Consider the following 16,946-nt stretch of genomic DNA (forward strand, 5'->3'; position numbering starts at 1 on the left):
CTCAGCAAATGATAACCCACTCACTAAAACTGAGCACAGTATTTTAAGAAAAATGAAACTTTTTCAAGTAAGTGTGGTAATTTTAGTATCTGGCTAGGAACTCAAAGCATTATATGCTTTCATTTTACTTACCTCTGAAGAATCATTTTTCAGTGACTTGTTAGTAAAAAACCAAAACACACTCAAGCTTTTGCAAAATCAGTCATTTGAGGAGATATGGTAAATCACGTACTCTTATGCTCCAGTGGCTACCTGGATTAAAATAAATTTCCCTTCTTGTTTTATAATGTAACATTGTTTTTCAGGTAAAGTTTAATAAATGGTATAAAGGAAAAAGCTAGTATTGAATTATATAGACTTAAACTTAGGAAAACACCAGAATTTCAAAGTAAAAGACTGAGTTATAAATATTTTCTGGCATGGTAAGTTGGTTGGAATCTAAAGGTTAGAAAAGGACCATAATAATTTTCTAATTCTTCATGAGCAAATACAAGTAGTTTCAGCTTGTGTTTTGCTGCCTCTATAGGCACTTCTGCTTGAGTTATTACTAATCAACAAAACCTGTTTTCTTCATCCACATTAACTAATATTATACAAAGCATATTTTACCACATTTTGCAAGGTAAATAAATTGCATTACAAAATTAGGTCCACTTAGGCCAGATAATACATTCATAACTTTAAGAGTCTCTGAGTGTGCCAGTCTTCAAATAAGTGTGCATATTTGGCCATATTTTATGGCTGTGAGATGATTTTCTAATGTCTGCCAGAAGACTTGAAATCTCCTGCTGTGCTCTGCAGCCCTGTGTCCTGCTGCCCTGTGACCAGCCATGGCACCAGCAGTGAAGTTCCAGCCCTACAGAAGGCACCAGCAAAGTTCTCTGAATTACTTCAGAAGAGGCAGGTTTTCACATGAAGTTGGTAACAAAGATTGGTGAATGTCTTGTGAGTTAAGTGAGCAGAAAGCAGAATAAGGGTGCTCTGATTCTTTTTTTTTTTTTTTTTTACATAGTGGATTTGTATTTATTGAAATATTAATGCTAATGTTCATCAAGGAATATGACCTCTTAGCTGGCTATCAATATTCCCTGTGTTTGCTTTGCTTTTGGAAGAGTACTGATATCTTTGTTCATTTACCCAAAGCAAATAATAATAATAAAAAAAAAAAAGCAAGGAGGAAACTTGATGTGAACAAAGTTCAGGTGATTTTTGACCTGTGTAATTTAGTTAACCCCTGAACAAAGTTTAAACTGACTTGCAATCTTTTTTTAGGGATAGTTTCACAAAGCATTGAACCTAGTATTCCTTTTGGAAAAAAAAGAAAAAAGAATTTTGAACAGGCTTATGAATGTTTTCAAAGTTTATTTCAAATGCTTTCTCCTGTTTTACACCCAGATGCATTTGACACATGATAGGTCTGACAGGAACCTGAAAGTGTGTATTAAGGCTGTGTCAGCAGACACCTCTCAGTCGATTCTTTTTACTAGGTTTGTTTGTATTAATAAAGTTATGGGATTAAGAGTTTGCTATCTGTTCATAATGACTTTTATTGTGGTAAAGGATACTTGATTTATCAACAGAATACCTATTTTTTTTTTTTTAAAGTAACGTGAAATCACAGAATGGTACAGTTTCAGGGCTAGATTTTTTTCTCAAAATAATAGCTGAACCAACTTCAATGAAGACAACTTCATTATTCCAGAGGGACAGTGTTAAAAAAAAGGCAAAACTCAACAAATTAAAATATTGCAATTGTAGATATTGAAGCGAAATAATTTACATGCCATAAACATTGTAATAACAAAGTCACAATTGCGAATAGAAAAATGAATGTTGTAACATCATGAGTGTATTAAAAAATATGCAACTGAATTTTGGTCTATATGGAATATTGTTGGTAATACATTCTTCCAAACACAGTAGAGCCATCATTAGAACATTAATGTAGTAGAACCATGATTCCTCAAAGAAATTAAGTGCAAACCCATTTAAATACTTTGCTGAATTAAGATTAGAAAACAAAGACAGATCACATTAAATTACTTTTTGATTTATATTGCTCTAGAGATTATTGTTGCTGCATAAAGCAGTTTGCTTACTTTTCTCCCATTTTCCTAGGGCTCTAAAGTTACTGGATTATTTTGTACATTATGATCGTGGAGGGGAGGGGAAATACAGATGACCCAAGTCATAACAGTTTTTAAATAAAAAAAAGTAGATGGGGAATGAGGCACTTTTCTAGAGAAAAGGACTACTGGATTACATCTTCTTCCAAACATTTTCGTATGAAGTATTTTTTAAGAACACGGATGCTGACTGTTTCTGTTTACCATCAAAAAGAAAAAGGGGGAGTAATGGAACAAAATGAAGTGAAATTATCTATGAAGTTAGAGAAAAGGCATCTCTGATATTACTGAAGCACAGAAACCAAAATTAGTTAACTATGTGGAAAATAATAAAAATAATACAGTTTGCCAAAATAGAAGTTGGCAAGAATGTTCAAACATAATCCTTTTCAAATGGAAGATTTCAGATGGCTTTGTTTTTCTGTCAAAACAAGTAAGAATCTTCTACAGCAATGGGTGTTTTTCCTGGAAAAAAAGGATAAATTTATTAGACTTTACTCATAATTAGTCAGGAATAACTGAGTCAGAAATGAAAGCTCTACAAAACAAGACAATTTGCTTGAACAAAATAGATGACTTTTCTGACAGTTTTAAAGTCAACTAATGAGCCCTGAGACAAAGAAAAACACTTATTTTCAGAAGGGATTAAATAAGAAGGTTGAGATGTTTTCTTATTTCCGCGCCCCCCCCCCCCCGTGATTACTTACATTTTTAATAAATAGGAGAAACAAGGAAAAGAAGATTACAGTGTGAGCAAAGGGGGTCCAAACTATTAACTTCCAAGAGGTCTTGGGTAGAGAAATCAACTGCCAGATGGCTTTTGGTAATGCCAGGGGTGGGACTGGAGAGCAGGAGGTCTAACCAAGCTGGGAGCTGAATAGGATTAGGTCCCTGGATATGTGTATGTATGCAGGTGTTTTTATGAAATGATGATTTGCGCTTTTTTCATTTGGAAATGGAATGTTAGTATGTTGGGTGTGGAAGATGTGTGCTTGGTTATAAACCAGATATTCAATGCTATTTTTAAATAGGCCATTGAATGCAATTTAATCTGAGTAAAGAACCTTGATCTACAAAATATTCCCACTACTGCACCTTAGTTGTGACAAACACTCTTCCGCGCATTGATTAAGAAACCTGAATTCATTCCAAAAGAACAAGCTTAGTTTCCCCTTCCAAAATCAGGATGTTGCCTGCTTGGGTAGTCCTTCCCATAAGGCAGCGCAGCCAAGCAGAGCACCCCGCTGCCGGGGCCGTGGCTGGTGCCCACCGCCTGGCTCCCCATCGGTCACCGAGTGCTCCCCTTGGCCACGGCCCTGCCCAGCTGGGACACTGCGCTGCTGCTCAGGCCACGCGCTGGAGGCTCTGGGTATGAAACAAATATGTGGTGGTGGCTGCGGGGTGCTGGAAGCCCTTCCCCAGTGCTGCTGTAGAAGGCAGCGATGTGCCAGCAGAGCTTCCTCAGACCTTTCCCCTTCTGGTCGTGTTTTCCTACTGTGAGGAAGGGCAGGCTGTGGCAGGGCATTAGGGAGAGCCTTGCACATGGGGTGGTAAATCTGGGCGGATCAAGGAGCCCACCTCTGGTCCCAACAGGGAGCATCTGCAGCCTGTAACCTGTGCTTTGATTGATGGCCAGGCTCCTCGTGGGCTCAAGCTGGAAGAGTGAACAAGTAAGAAGCACTAAGAAAAGTATTTTAAAACGTTTCTTCTGTGAATCCTTCATACTGCAGTAACAGTGTAAAATATGCAGTATAAATTATAAAGTGGCAATATAAATTGATATGGGCAACCACTTTGTCTGGCTTCTTGCCCTTAGGGGTGGTCAGAAACTCACGATAAACCCAACAGGCATCCCAAAGGGCAAGCAGAAATACAGTACTGGCAGACAGCTCTCAGACCTTTGAAGTCATCTGTTGTTTTTTCTTAGCCTCCACTGTGAAATTTGGTGTCATCAACAATATATTTCTCACCTTGATCTCTCACAGACCGCTCCTCTGCAGCGAAATCTCTGTGGCCTACCTTGTTCTTCACCAGTGAGGTTTCAGGTCCATGCCCTGCAGGCAGCCCCAGTGTCGGCCAGGTTGTGTAGGGCTGCTGGAGAAATCTGCCCATGCCCTTGCTCTGCTGCCGCTTTCTTTCCTTCAGCTCCGGCAGCCTCCCCCTGCGCCATGCACCTCCTCTACAGCCAGGATGCTCGGACCTCTGCACCATTGTGTGGAGTTCAGCAGACACCAAGATACAGTTCACTGTCTCATGTAAGAGTCTTTGAGACTGCTGCAGACACCTGCAGATGCTTCATACCCCTTTTGGGTGGTTTTCTGGGGCTGCTGGGGTGGGGGCAGTAAGGGTGCTCTTGTGTGGGGAGAAAGAACAGAAAGGCTTTGGTCTACGAAACAGCGAGCCTGTGTCAGGCACGTGACCACAAGAGGACAGATATGAGCTGCTGGCTCGTGGCTGGGGAGGTGGAGCTGCAAGAAGAAGGAATAATATGAGGGTAAAATGATGGCAGCAGGCAAACCAGGTGTAGGTGCAGATGCTTGTGAAACAGACTGCAATTGTTTTTATAGCAGAAGTACTATGGCCATCAGTGTAGAAGTCAAAACCTTGCAGGTCATGGCATAGAAGTCCCTTAGAGCTTTCCTTGGAGATCAGGCCAAGCCAGGCTGTGCAGAAAAGTGCTAGACTGGTGCTGAGATTATCATACTACTACCAATGTCTAATAATTTTGATATTGTTTGTATTACAGACATTTAGAATAATACTTTTACGGTCTCACATCAGCATGTGACACCTCTAGCTAGGTCGGTCTGGCTGCCTTTGAGAATATGGTTTGAGAACAGTTGAACAGAGGATACACAACGGTGTTGGAGAGTGTACAGCAGGGATGCAGAAGTAGTGGGGCTCATATAGGGACCCAAATCTGATGACACATTGATGACATTTAGCTGCCTGAGGGTTTGTGGAACGAGGTGGGGACAAGAAAGTATTGGAGATGCATCTCACAAAGCCGTGAATTGATTGATTCAAGTGGCTAAAAATATGCTGGAAGATTACTCCCCTTTTTTACTGTTAGCAACTATTCGTCTCACCAGCTCAAGACAGCAGGCCGTGGAGAGCATAGGAATAAAAAAAAGAATAAATATTTGAAAAAGCAACCAGTACACAGAGATTAATTTAAACTAATGACCTAAACAGAAAATAATGTCATGGGTTCAGGACTGTGCAGACTAATTCTCTGGTGGTAAATCTTAACTGCAAGACTTTATAAACTTCTCCGGACTTGTGGATGAGGTTCAGGATAGAAACAAGAGGAGCTAGTGGCCCTTGGCAATCTGCTTGTGATGTAGAGGGAAAAAAAGAGGCTGGAGCAGGAGGGAGAGCTGGTGTAGTGCCTGAGGACTGCTGCCTAGCTGGTTTTTTAATCAAGGTAGATAAGCTTCCTTTCAGCCTCATGAAGGTCTACAAATGGCAATGCCTGCACCAGCAAGTGACAGAGATTCCAAATACCCCCAGTTAGGGTAACAATTTTTTACAACAGCTTTTTTATTCTTAAGCAGTGTGTTTTCAAATACTTCTAATATAGTTATAGTGGCTTCCTGGCTTGAAAGTCAAAGAAGAGGTTGTATTTCTCCAGAAATGTTCCCTTTGTGGTTTTCCTAAGAAATTCTTGACTGGTTTGGGAGTTCAGTTAATATATGTGTCTGTAGCACTAGTATCATTGCCTGTGATGCAATGTGATACTTTGCTCTTATTTACAGGAGTGAAGTCTTCCATGCCAGCTGACAGAATTTATTCATTTGAAAGCTGAAGCCAAAACAGTTCAGTCCTTCCTAAGAACAAGACTAATGGAAACCCCATAATTTGCCTATATCCATAAATAAAAATCTGGCAATTCCTAGCAATTCAGGCCAGAGTGTAAAATTACCTTTCTTATAATGAGTGTTCCTGACTGCTCCGGGCTGGAGCAAAGGCTGACACATCTCTCTGCTCCCAGTGCTCTTTTCATTAGAAACAAGTGGGAGTGGAAGGAGTCGTCCAGCTCAAAGCCACAAGGGAAAAAAGACAGACTTGGGAAGGAGCTAGTTATGGCAGGTTTCACAGGGAAGGGAAGTTTCATGGGAGATATACAGGAAAGGTGGGCTGCAAGGAAAAAAGAAAAAAAGCAGAGGTGTGAGTAGCTGGGTAGGGATGTGGGAATGAGTATCTGGGAGAGGTGAAGCCTGGGAAGCGAGCAGCGGGTAGCGGTGAGGATGGGAGCAGTTTGAAACTTCCTATTCATAGACCAGGATGAAGGACCGGGGGGAAGCCAAGGAAGGGAGACTGAAGCTGAGACTGTTGGGTGCAGTAAGGGGAAAACCCAGGAACAGTGTGGGAAAATCAACACTCACACATCCAAATGAGGGAGGAAGAGTGAGAGGAAGATTATACAAAACAGTGTTTTGTTTTGCAGGGACTCCCTTGCTTTGTGTGCATCCCTGCGGTCACTACAAGTGCCTTCTAGCAGGGATGCATGCCACCAGACTACTGCTTGGCGAGTGCCTTTTGCTTCCTTGTCCACCTCTCACAGGTACTGCCTTGAGTCAAATCTCTTTGCACGGACAGCACTACTCCCAGCATTTCACTGCATTTTGCAGGAGACTGGATGTGCAGCCTTTGTGAAGTTCTTCCACTGTGTTTATGTACACGCATTCTGCATATGGGAAGGACTTTAATATCTGGGTTTGGGAGGTGCAGAGAATTCAAAATGGCTGTTGAAGATCAGTTGGAATTATGAGGGTGAGTATCCTCTGAAATGCAGGAACCTGAGTCTGAAAAACAGATACAACCAAAACTAAAATAATTGGCTTCTGGCCTCCAGCAGACTTCAGCAATACTGTCAAAATGAGGGGGGGTGGGGGTGGGTGGGATTTCTGTCACCTAGCACTTCTCTGCTTCTTGTTTACTGTAATGGCAACAGCTGTTTCATTTTGAGAATGTGAGAAATCAATGGGAAATCCCTCCCACTTTGCACTGCCATCACCAGAAGCCTTTCATCCATTACTACTCAGCAGATGACTAGGCTACAGTTTCACCTCGTGGTAGCAGGGTGCTGCGGTTTGACTCTCCCCATCAAGGCTTCTGGTCCCTGCCTGCCCTCCACCGCCTGGCCTTTGCAGGAGCCGAGTTCCTGAGGATACAGCTAAAATACTGATGAATCTGTCTGGAAAACTGCACCATGTTCAGAAGGTGGTCTTTTAGATTAATAAGATTTATAGTGAAGAAAAGTCACTTTTCTGGCTGGTGGAGTTCCCAACCCTTCCCTTTCAGGTGGTGGGAGAAGGTGTGGAGAAGCAAGAGTAGAAAGATGTCGCCTTTGACTTGCGGCCAGCATCTTGGTGAGTTTGCCTAGCTCTGGCTGGGTGAAACACTTCACCGAAGGACATTATTGATCCCAGAAGGTCAGAGGAACTGCAGCTTTGGATAGCAGCTGAGAATCCTGTGACTCCTCTGTACAATAGATTAATTTGTTTTACAGTTTCTATATGAAACAGGATTTGAAACGTCTTTTCTATGTGTATTCAATGAAAGATAATTATAGTTGTACCATCACAAAGACTCCACTTAGCAAAACAAACCAGTAAATTTAATAAATTAATGCTTCTTACAAGAAGAAAAAATTGCTGGTGACTACCACACATCCTTAACAGCATCAACAGCGTAGTTCACACAGTATACAATTACTGTTTGTACTACTGTTTCAAAAAAGAAAATTTCATGAATGCCAAGTATTTTATTGTTCCATTTTACAAATCCCAGTGCTCCAGTAACTAATGTCTCCTTTGCCATCCCCAATCCTGCAAGTTTGCCAGCTGCTTAGTTACAAACATGTTTAATGACTTAGCCTTTGTATAAATCAGATTGTGATTATCAGAATTATTCCATATTTTAGAATATGTAAGAATATGGGGATTTTTAGTACTTTGGCCTTTATCTCTGTCATACTTAGCCCCCCAAAGTACATGTACAAGCTATTTTTTTGCCAGAGAAAAATGTATTTTTTTTTAGTAATAGGAAAATGTTCCTTTCTGCTCTATGGTCCAAGGCTCCAGTTCTGGAAAAGTTAAGCATTGAAGTTTCTATTCTCTGTCTAAAAAGAAGGTAATTACAGTTGCCCACCAACATTTAGAAAGTTCTTTAAAATTTTCATAGATGAAGCACTAGAGTATTACAATTTTATATTCAGTTACATAAAAGACTCCCTATAATTTATTGAACTTTTTCTTTAGAAAAACTTGGAAATATCACTCTGTTATTCGCTTCTAGTTTTTCTTTTGGCTTAAAGAACACTGTAATGAATTTTTTTTCTAAGATGGGTTGTAATTTTCACATCCCCAAAATTGCAATCTTTTAATGTTAAAAGAATCCTTACTTAAGCTGTTCTGAAAAGTCTCTTCTAGGTGACCACATACTTTCAGTGGCAAATTGAGCTACCTCGGAGAATAAATTTCTCACCACGGTACACTTTAAATAAGTATTTCACAAATGACACTGTGCTTGTCTTACAGTTGTAGTCAGAAGTTAACAGCCTGGTTTTACCATGCTGCTGTTTCTTAGCTAGGCACAGGTTAGTGATCTTTTTCTTCAATGGTAAACAAGAAAACCTTTCTCATGATAACATCATGTTATCATGTGAGCGAGATACATGATAATATGTGTTCATATGATATTATATGAGTGAAAAATCACAGCAGCAGTGCAACCACCCAAACACCTGCCATTCCTTCTTGTGCTTTGGGAAGCTGGAATTACTTTCCTGGAGAATGATATAGGTTTACAAGGTACTTGAATGTGATACTAACCAATATTTCCCTTTTAACCACCTTGGTTACTTTTTGAGAACCTACTGTGAGAGCAAGTCTCTAACTAATGAACACCATGGTAACGCACTCCTTTAATCAGTGCCTATCCTGTAGACCTGTGCAGGTTTATCATCATTGCCCATATGTAAATTAAATTAACATTGCAAAGAAAAGTGTCAGAATACAAAAATACTATGATATGATGAACAGAAAATGCACAGTGTTGTCCAACAAATAATAGTCATGTTGATGATAACAAAATGATACTGCTGACTTATTTCTAATAAACACATTTTTTTGGCAAATGTTTTAAGAATAACTTACTAATAGCTACAAAGATAATTAGACTATATTAAAATGCAGTAAAAGGAAGCATTAATAATTACTTCTGATTTATTAATTTCTAATAATAAGACTATGCTCCAACATAGTACTTTCTATGGCAGGATCTCAGATTGTGTGACAAAGGACTGCTGGCCCATTGTTTCTGCCTTTACAGACAGAGAAACTACAACAAAGAGAACTAACTTGCTGAAAAATGCAGCAAAGTGCGAGGTGGGTGGATCTCTGTGTCCTCTGATTCTTTCCTGGTGCCAGGCCACACATCTGTGTTGCATCTGGACCTGACACTTCACTGCTTTTCCTGGGCTCCTTTTTCAGCTGCATTTCCTGACATGAAATTATTACAGAGCATGGATCTTCCCGCAGTACAGTAAAACCTCCAATTTAGCTAAAGGAACTACCTGTTTGCTTCACTGATGCATTTCTTGATGAAAGATATGAAAAGCAGTTCAGCTCAGGTGCAGTCTGAATGCCATCGCTCAAACTCCAGTCTGTTTGTTAGATCATGTAGAAAGGAGACTGTAATTAGGCAGGGGTTGTATTTAGGAATTTTAATATTGCTTTCACCATCCCTTGTAAAATGTCTGAATATCATTATCACCAATATTTGTAAATAATCCTAAATAGAGGGTGTTTATCAACATCAGTGGGGCCAGAAGAATCAGAAATATAAACAGGATGTGAAAAAATCCAGTTTATAAAAAAATTGGTATTTATGCTTTTTATACTTCTAAGAGAAGAAATCTGAAACAGGATTCACAGTTTAGTGGAAAGAGTTTTTTTTGTTTGGTTGGTTGTTTTTTTTTTTGTCACAGACAAGAAAATAGAGACCAAATGATAGAGAAATCTATCTTCTAAAAAAGCAAATATGTATTGGTGAGTTCCATACCATGTAAAAAAGTGTCTCAGTAAGCATTTGTAAGTGTAAAGAGTCTTCAATACATCTGAAATGACTACAAGCTTATATAAGGAGTGCTCTGCTAAATATGAGGAAAAAAAAATACAGGCATTCTTAAATCAGAAAATCATTTTCAGAAAATTCTGGAAAGCTTCGTATTTATATGCAGAAGTGTCATTGAAGGAAGCAGAAGTCAGTTTATATTTCATAGTGGAGTTTACAAGCCATGTCCAGCAAAGAGGGGGTTAATTCAGGAAACAATTAATGGCCAGATGATAATGGGCCAAGCAGCTGTGTGTGAAAGAACCAGAAGAGGAGAGTGGGGGAATAAAAGCCAAATGCATTAGGAGAGATGGAAGGCAAGGGGGCCTGATCTTTGGAGAGAAGGGAGGGATGCTCTGGGGTGTGAGGAGGGCAGCAGTGGGTTGGGCAGCACAGGTTGTCCTGCCTTGCTTCAGGATGTGCTGACACTAGAGAGGAAACTCTCCTGTGTGGGATCATCTCAGCTGGAGCAACCTGCTTATTACCTACATTAAGGGACTTGGAATTTATAAGTAAGAGTAGTCCAAACATTAAATTCCAGATATTCTGATTACCTCAGAATATACTTGTGTTTGTTTCTCCTGGAAGCTGACATAATTTTCCAGCTGGGATGTCAGTTTTGACAGTTCCACATGAAAACCAACGTAATTTTAATGTGAGCTCTGAGGAAAAATGCAGAAGGCCCAACATCTTCAATTTAAAGAGGGGTTGCATCTTTCACCCCAAAATATGCCTTAAAAAAAAAAAGAAGAGTTGTAAAAACCCTTAAGTATCAGCAAGGAGGAGGTAAGTGAATGCTGGCTTGGTCCCTTAATAAATGCTGTAGGATGGGTGAGAATGGCTGGCCCGAGGGGTCAGGGCGCTGGCACAGAGGTGTGCAATGACGAAATAGGACCGGATTGCAAAGTGATAAAGTGATGCTGGTGCAGAATACCCACCCAAATTACTGAAGTCTCCACATGGATATAATGTGTATTCCTTATATACAGCCAGTCACGTGGTGGTAATTGTTTTCTAATATATAACGATTCCCAGTCACAAGACTGTGGTGTGTGCTCATCAAATAGGATAAGGTGATGTTTGCCACATTGAACTCACAGTCAATTCACATGTAGAATAAATCATATGGTGTTTTATTATTGTTGAAATCCAGCTAAAAATGCCTGCTTGAAACAAAGGACATCTTCCAGTCGTTTGTGGTGCCTTCATCCTCCCACTGAAGGCATTTCATTTAGTAATGGTCAAATCTTCTTTCTCTTTAAAGACTACTAGTAAAGGAATGGTAACAACTTGCTAAAAGATTGGTAAAGAGCATACTGGTGGGCTGTAACAAACAGGCAGAAAAGGAGGGGCTTATTTACCAAAATCATCATTAGGCTGGAAAAGTCTGTCACATGAACTCGTGGTAGTGGCTGTGATCAAGATGTGACAGGACAATTGGTGGGACAGATGTGTCCGTGCCTGGAGAGAATCTGATCGTTCCCATCACAAGGACAGAACGGAAGCAGATGGATTTCAGGTTTTTTTTTCCCACCTGGAAGTATGTAATAATGTATTAGAGATCTGTCTAAGGCTGGTAACATTTTCAACAATATAAATAGCTATAATGGTATTTTTCCATATTGTTTCTATCCTCAGCCTTGCAGTTAGAAGCTGTAGTTCGGTATTTTATTTGTAGTTACTTTTAAAGTCTTACACATAACAGAGTAACTCTTTAAAGAGTTTGTCTCTCTTTAAAGAGCCACAAGACCAGCTGACAAATTAAAAATGAAGGGAATTATATTCTAGCACTAACTTAAATACTTTGGCTATTGTGGAGTTTCTGATTTAACTGCTTCTAAGTGTTCTTTCCTCTGCTCAGAAGGCTATGTAGTCCAAAATAAGTGAAATGTAAAATCCTTTACATTTTCAAGTGCAGTTTCTTTAACAGATTATATTACATGTGTACTTGTATGTTTTAGACTGTTAGTAAATATTAGCAGGAAACAAAAATGAGTGCTTACTGCAGATGCCATATTTTATTGGCTAGGCTAGCACGAAGAGCTATTGTGAAAGAGGGAAGCGTGCTACTAATGTAATAAATAACATAGGAAGATGAATGCCAGTGCATAATACAATTTAGGAGTTCTCTGTGTGGGGAAAAAAACTGAGAGCTTTTACCTGATATGTTTTCAGAGATGACACACACATTTGTGGGGATTTTCAGCTCAAATAGACTGGCTAACAGGTACAAAGTCAGCACGATGCTGCTGTTCAGGAAGCAGGCAGCAGCTGTCAGTTACACATTTCAAATTCAGAACAACTGATGGGAAAATATTGACTGTATAAGTAAAGAACAGTCAAAAAAATCATGAGACAAAATGCTGCCAGTGCTGTGGCTATCACAAAGTGAGATCTGGAGGCTGTTGCCTAACAGTCTCATGTTGGTCCTTCCAAGGGTGCTTAGCTGGTGCTTCAAAAGGTTGTCAAACTGTTTAAATTGTTGGTCGCTATCACAGAAATACAGATTCAACATATTTTGCATGATATATCAACTAGCTGCTTTTTTCACTGCCATATGGTTTAGATCATGTATCAGATGCAAAGAAGTGTGTCCAGCTGCTTAGTGCACGTACCTCTGGAAAGAGCAACATCCTGAAAAGCTCAAGGCATTCAATCCCAAGGGTATCCACATTTGCCCTGTTAAGGCCAGGTGAGTTTAACCTGGAGAAAACATTAAACTATGATATGTATCCATGTAGGCATCAAAAAGAGTTCAGTTGTAGAGTCTCGTTCCTTGTGCTAAGAAAATGTGGGAATTAATAAGAGTAGCCCAGTTATTAGTGGGATAGACATTTGCTTTGAGTAGCATGCATTTCTTAGTCCCTGTTGGAAATAGCATATAGGACTGGGTTCTCCTTAATAGCTTTGGTGTAAATTTTCTGAATGCAACTACTGATTTAAATTTACTTTAATTTTATTGCTAGTAATTTAGCTAAATACCAAGATAAAGAAACTTGATTCTAGCAACAACAACAAAAGGGTATTGAACTGGAATAGGGCCTGATATACCGTTAACCAATTAACATTTTTATTCTAGGGCCAAGAAATACACATTTGCCTTTAACAGAATGACCGACCAAATTGCTGTCAATCAGCCAATCTGATAAAGGTCAGCTACTGAAAACCCAGTCTGTCAGCACACAAAATAAATGGTCTGGGTAGTCATAAGTGTATTTGTTGTTTTGAAAGGAAAATACACCATTTTCATCGATGTACCTGTAGTGCATCAATTACAAACCTTTTCGTGAAATTTTATGGTGGAAATATTAATATCAACTTTCCTAGTGATACTTCTTGTTCATCAGGGGTCTTAAGGTATCTTGACAGCACAAACTTGGTCTAAATAAAATGGTGTCTTTTAACCCCTTTAAAATGTTGTTTACTTTTAGTTTAATCAAACAACTCTTTCCAACCATTCACCTGGCTGAATAAAAATGACCGGGATGGGAAAGAGGGATATGGAGACTATTCCTAAGATAGGCAATTATTTTATGTAGAGATCTAAATTTCAGATTGTTGAATAAAACATTAACCGCTTTATGTTTACCTAAATTTGAAAAGATTTTAAACTGGTTTAACTTTCCATAGGGATCTGGCCTGGAAAACCTAACCGTGGGATGTGCTGCAGCAGAGCCGGTCAGTGCTCTCGTGGCTGGTGCTCACCAAAGGGCAGGGTCAGTGCTGGGTGCCACAGGCAGGGCACAGCTCTGGAGCAGCTTTCCTATGCAAGGAATTTTGTGCAGGAATAACTTATCCGTACAAAGAAATCCCCTTGTGTTCTTGGTGAGGGAGCTGATTTATTTGTCATGGTCTTCCTTATATCTCTTTTAAGAGAAGAATTAAAAAAATGTCATCCTCTAAATGTGATTGCCTGTGATACCATCAGCTGGACAAAGGTTTAACTCCAGAGTCAGCTTGAATAGTTGCATCACCATGCTGATCTCTATCTGTCCATGCCACGTCTGTCCGGAGGGAGTACTTTGTGTCTCTTGTAGCATCCCTCATACCAGGGAACAAACAGTATTTCAAGATGTATGTAGCTCTTGTTTTTGTAGAAGTTTCAGAAACCCACAGCTCCCAGAAAAACTATCATGCAAACCAGATGTTCTGTCTTAACAGGTAAATTATGTATTTATTCTTTTAGCATCCATTTTTCTTTTTTAAAGTACCAGAATTATTTGAAAGAGTGAAGCTGATCCCCCCTGCTATGCTGTGGGTGCCTTTAGCCATGTCTTTTGTCCTCTTGCTTTCCACAGTTCTGGCATCTGTTATCTGCAGTCACTTCTGTTATATGGACAATGGTTTTTACATCCAGCCTCTCCCTTTCAAACAAAAGTGAAAACCACTCTCATGATTTTACAAAGATCTTAAAGGACTGAAGATTTACTCTTCAAGATCAGATATAATCATCTTTTAATAGAGATGAGAATTTCATGTGTGGTTTCACAGAATAAATTACATAAATGCAGTGTGAAAGCACTGCACAAAAATTCTCACTAATGATGCTGAATATATCTGCTTAAACAATTCCTGTAAACAAATATGGTTACTGAAAATGCCTGCTAATTCTTTCATTGCTCAAATGATGCCAGTTTCAGTAGCTTGAAAATACAAGTTTATTGTCACTTGTTAAATCCTGATTTTTATGCTTGTTTTATTTTCTACTTCTGTTCCCTTATTAAGCTGGAGATCAACAGAAGTATTTCTGGTTTATGTGCTTGTTTGTGAGCAGAATCTTTGCTAATGCCAGCATTACTGTAGAGAAGATGTTGATACCAATAGGCTGCCAAACAAGCAAGGTGGTATTTTCCCCCAGTTTATACAGTGACACTGTGCTATGAATGCATACATGAGTATATATGCATGTATCAGCAGTACTTGTACATGTATGTATACATGGCACTGAGAGAACAGTGTGTGTGAAGCTATAGTTTTATCTAAGGAGATGTCAGCCTCTCTATAGTGGCTTGGCAGGAGTCAAGCTGGCTGTATTCTGGAGCCTGAAGCCTACAGTTTTAGCCATCACATCAATCTCTTTCCTTCAGTGTTCTTGGAGGACACAGAGGATGTTTGTCTGGCAGCTGGAAACCCGCAGTTTTCCACTGTCTGATAGACCTTTGGGGTTTTGTGCCATCTTTCTTCCTTTCTTTCCCATCTTTGTCCTTAGCGTCACCAAAGGGATGTGGGGAGAGAAGCTGGATGTTGGCACTGTGATTCCTGTCCCATGAGGACTTTCCCCACACACTATGATGGAAGCGTTTGGTTACCCTGATCCATCTAGAAGAACTTTGTTCCTCAGACTAACAGATCTTCCCGATTGCAATTGTATCACCCTCACCAATCCCAGAGCATGTGGCCTCTCCAAAAAATCCTGAAGTGAGGAAGATAAAACGGCAGCAGTGCAGAAGCTCCTAAAGTGTTTTTTTTTTTTTTTAGCCTGGTTTCTGATTTCCTTCTAAGTGTGTGTGTGTAACAGTGATGATGGCTGTTGCACACTTTTCTGAACCTAAAAAGGGAAAAGAAAAAAGCAGTTTTGGACTGGTGTCAGAAAATATTACTGCTGCACATCGTGTGGAGTATGATCATTTACAAACCCTGGACTTCACTCCTTTTCTGTTTCATGGCCTCCATATCTTTTGTGGATATACTCTGAGCAGTTTTAAAATGTGTTTTTCATAGCTGACCTATACTTCAATACAGTTAGACATGTCAGTCTTCAGAGTGCAGCTGCTGAAGAGCAGAAAGAGCTACAGTAATGATCTAAAAAACATTAGAAAAAAAGAAACAAAAAATACACTGCCATGTGGCTGTGTCCTGCCTACTTGGTGTGTGTGTGTATATATATATATATATAAAAAATGTGAAACTGTATAGCGGGGAGACTGATTATTAACTGCCTGCATGGCATAGTCACATTTGAAATGAGTCGAGTCTGAATACACCTACCAGTGATGCCAAAACTCAAGCCATTTGGGAAACATCAAAGAAGTGGCTGTCAGCTGTGTCTTGGGGCAGGGATTGACATTTTTTGAAAATATTTGAGAAATCTGTTCTGCGGACTTTCCTACGCGGAGGAGAACGAAGGTCACTCACAGTGAGGATGTTCAATCAACACATAATTGAAAGCATGCCGCAATTCTTTATGATTTGAGTTGAATTGTGCAAACACAATTTCTGAGCCAGAAATATCTAAGAGAAGAGTAACTGCTCAGACAACAGAACCAGAAGAAATGGGATGAAACTAAAGTCGGAAAAGTGTTTTGTGTATTGAAGCCATTAATGACAATAGAGAGCCTGACAATACTTCTCCAAGAAATGGATGGTTTTTAAGGTGGCTTTAGAAGTGATTAAACAGTAGAGGGAAATCTGAGGTGCAGAAAATTTCTGAGGAAAAGGAAGCATAGTTTTACATCCATTTTGATGCTATGAAACTGCTCAAGTTGGATAAAAAATAAAATACTTGAAACTACCTGATCCAAAAGATTCATTTAAAAAAATTGGCTTGTGCTTTCTTGCCTTTTTTTTTTCCATTGTCTGTATAAAAACAATATCAGTATTTTTCTGACTGCTTTTGTGTATCCAATACAAAGGCCTTAACTTGTGCACATCAAAGTGATGTCTGCTAACTTTCATAAGGTTGTGCTGGGTGATGTCTGA

At 39.5% G+C, this 16,946-nt stretch overlaps 1 protein-coding gene across 1 annotated transcript in view; it reads left to right on the forward strand.

The window, feature by feature from the left end:
• CCDC170 (coiled-coil domain containing 170) overlaps positions 1 to 16,849 on the forward strand; it is a 62,539-nt gene extending 45,690 nt beyond the window's left edge. The window contains exon 14 of the transcript XR_013928512.1: positions 802 to 16,849. The gene's annotated coding sequence lies outside the window, so the exon portion shown is untranslated. The remainder of the gene's footprint in view (positions 1 to 801) is intronic.
• Positions 16,850 to 16,946: the final 97 nt, after the last annotated feature.

This window comes from Falco punctatus, assembly GCF_963210335.1.
Source record: "Falco punctatus genome assembly, chromosome: 5".
NCBI lineage: Eukaryota > Metazoa > Chordata > Aves > Falconiformes > Falconidae > Falco > Falco punctatus.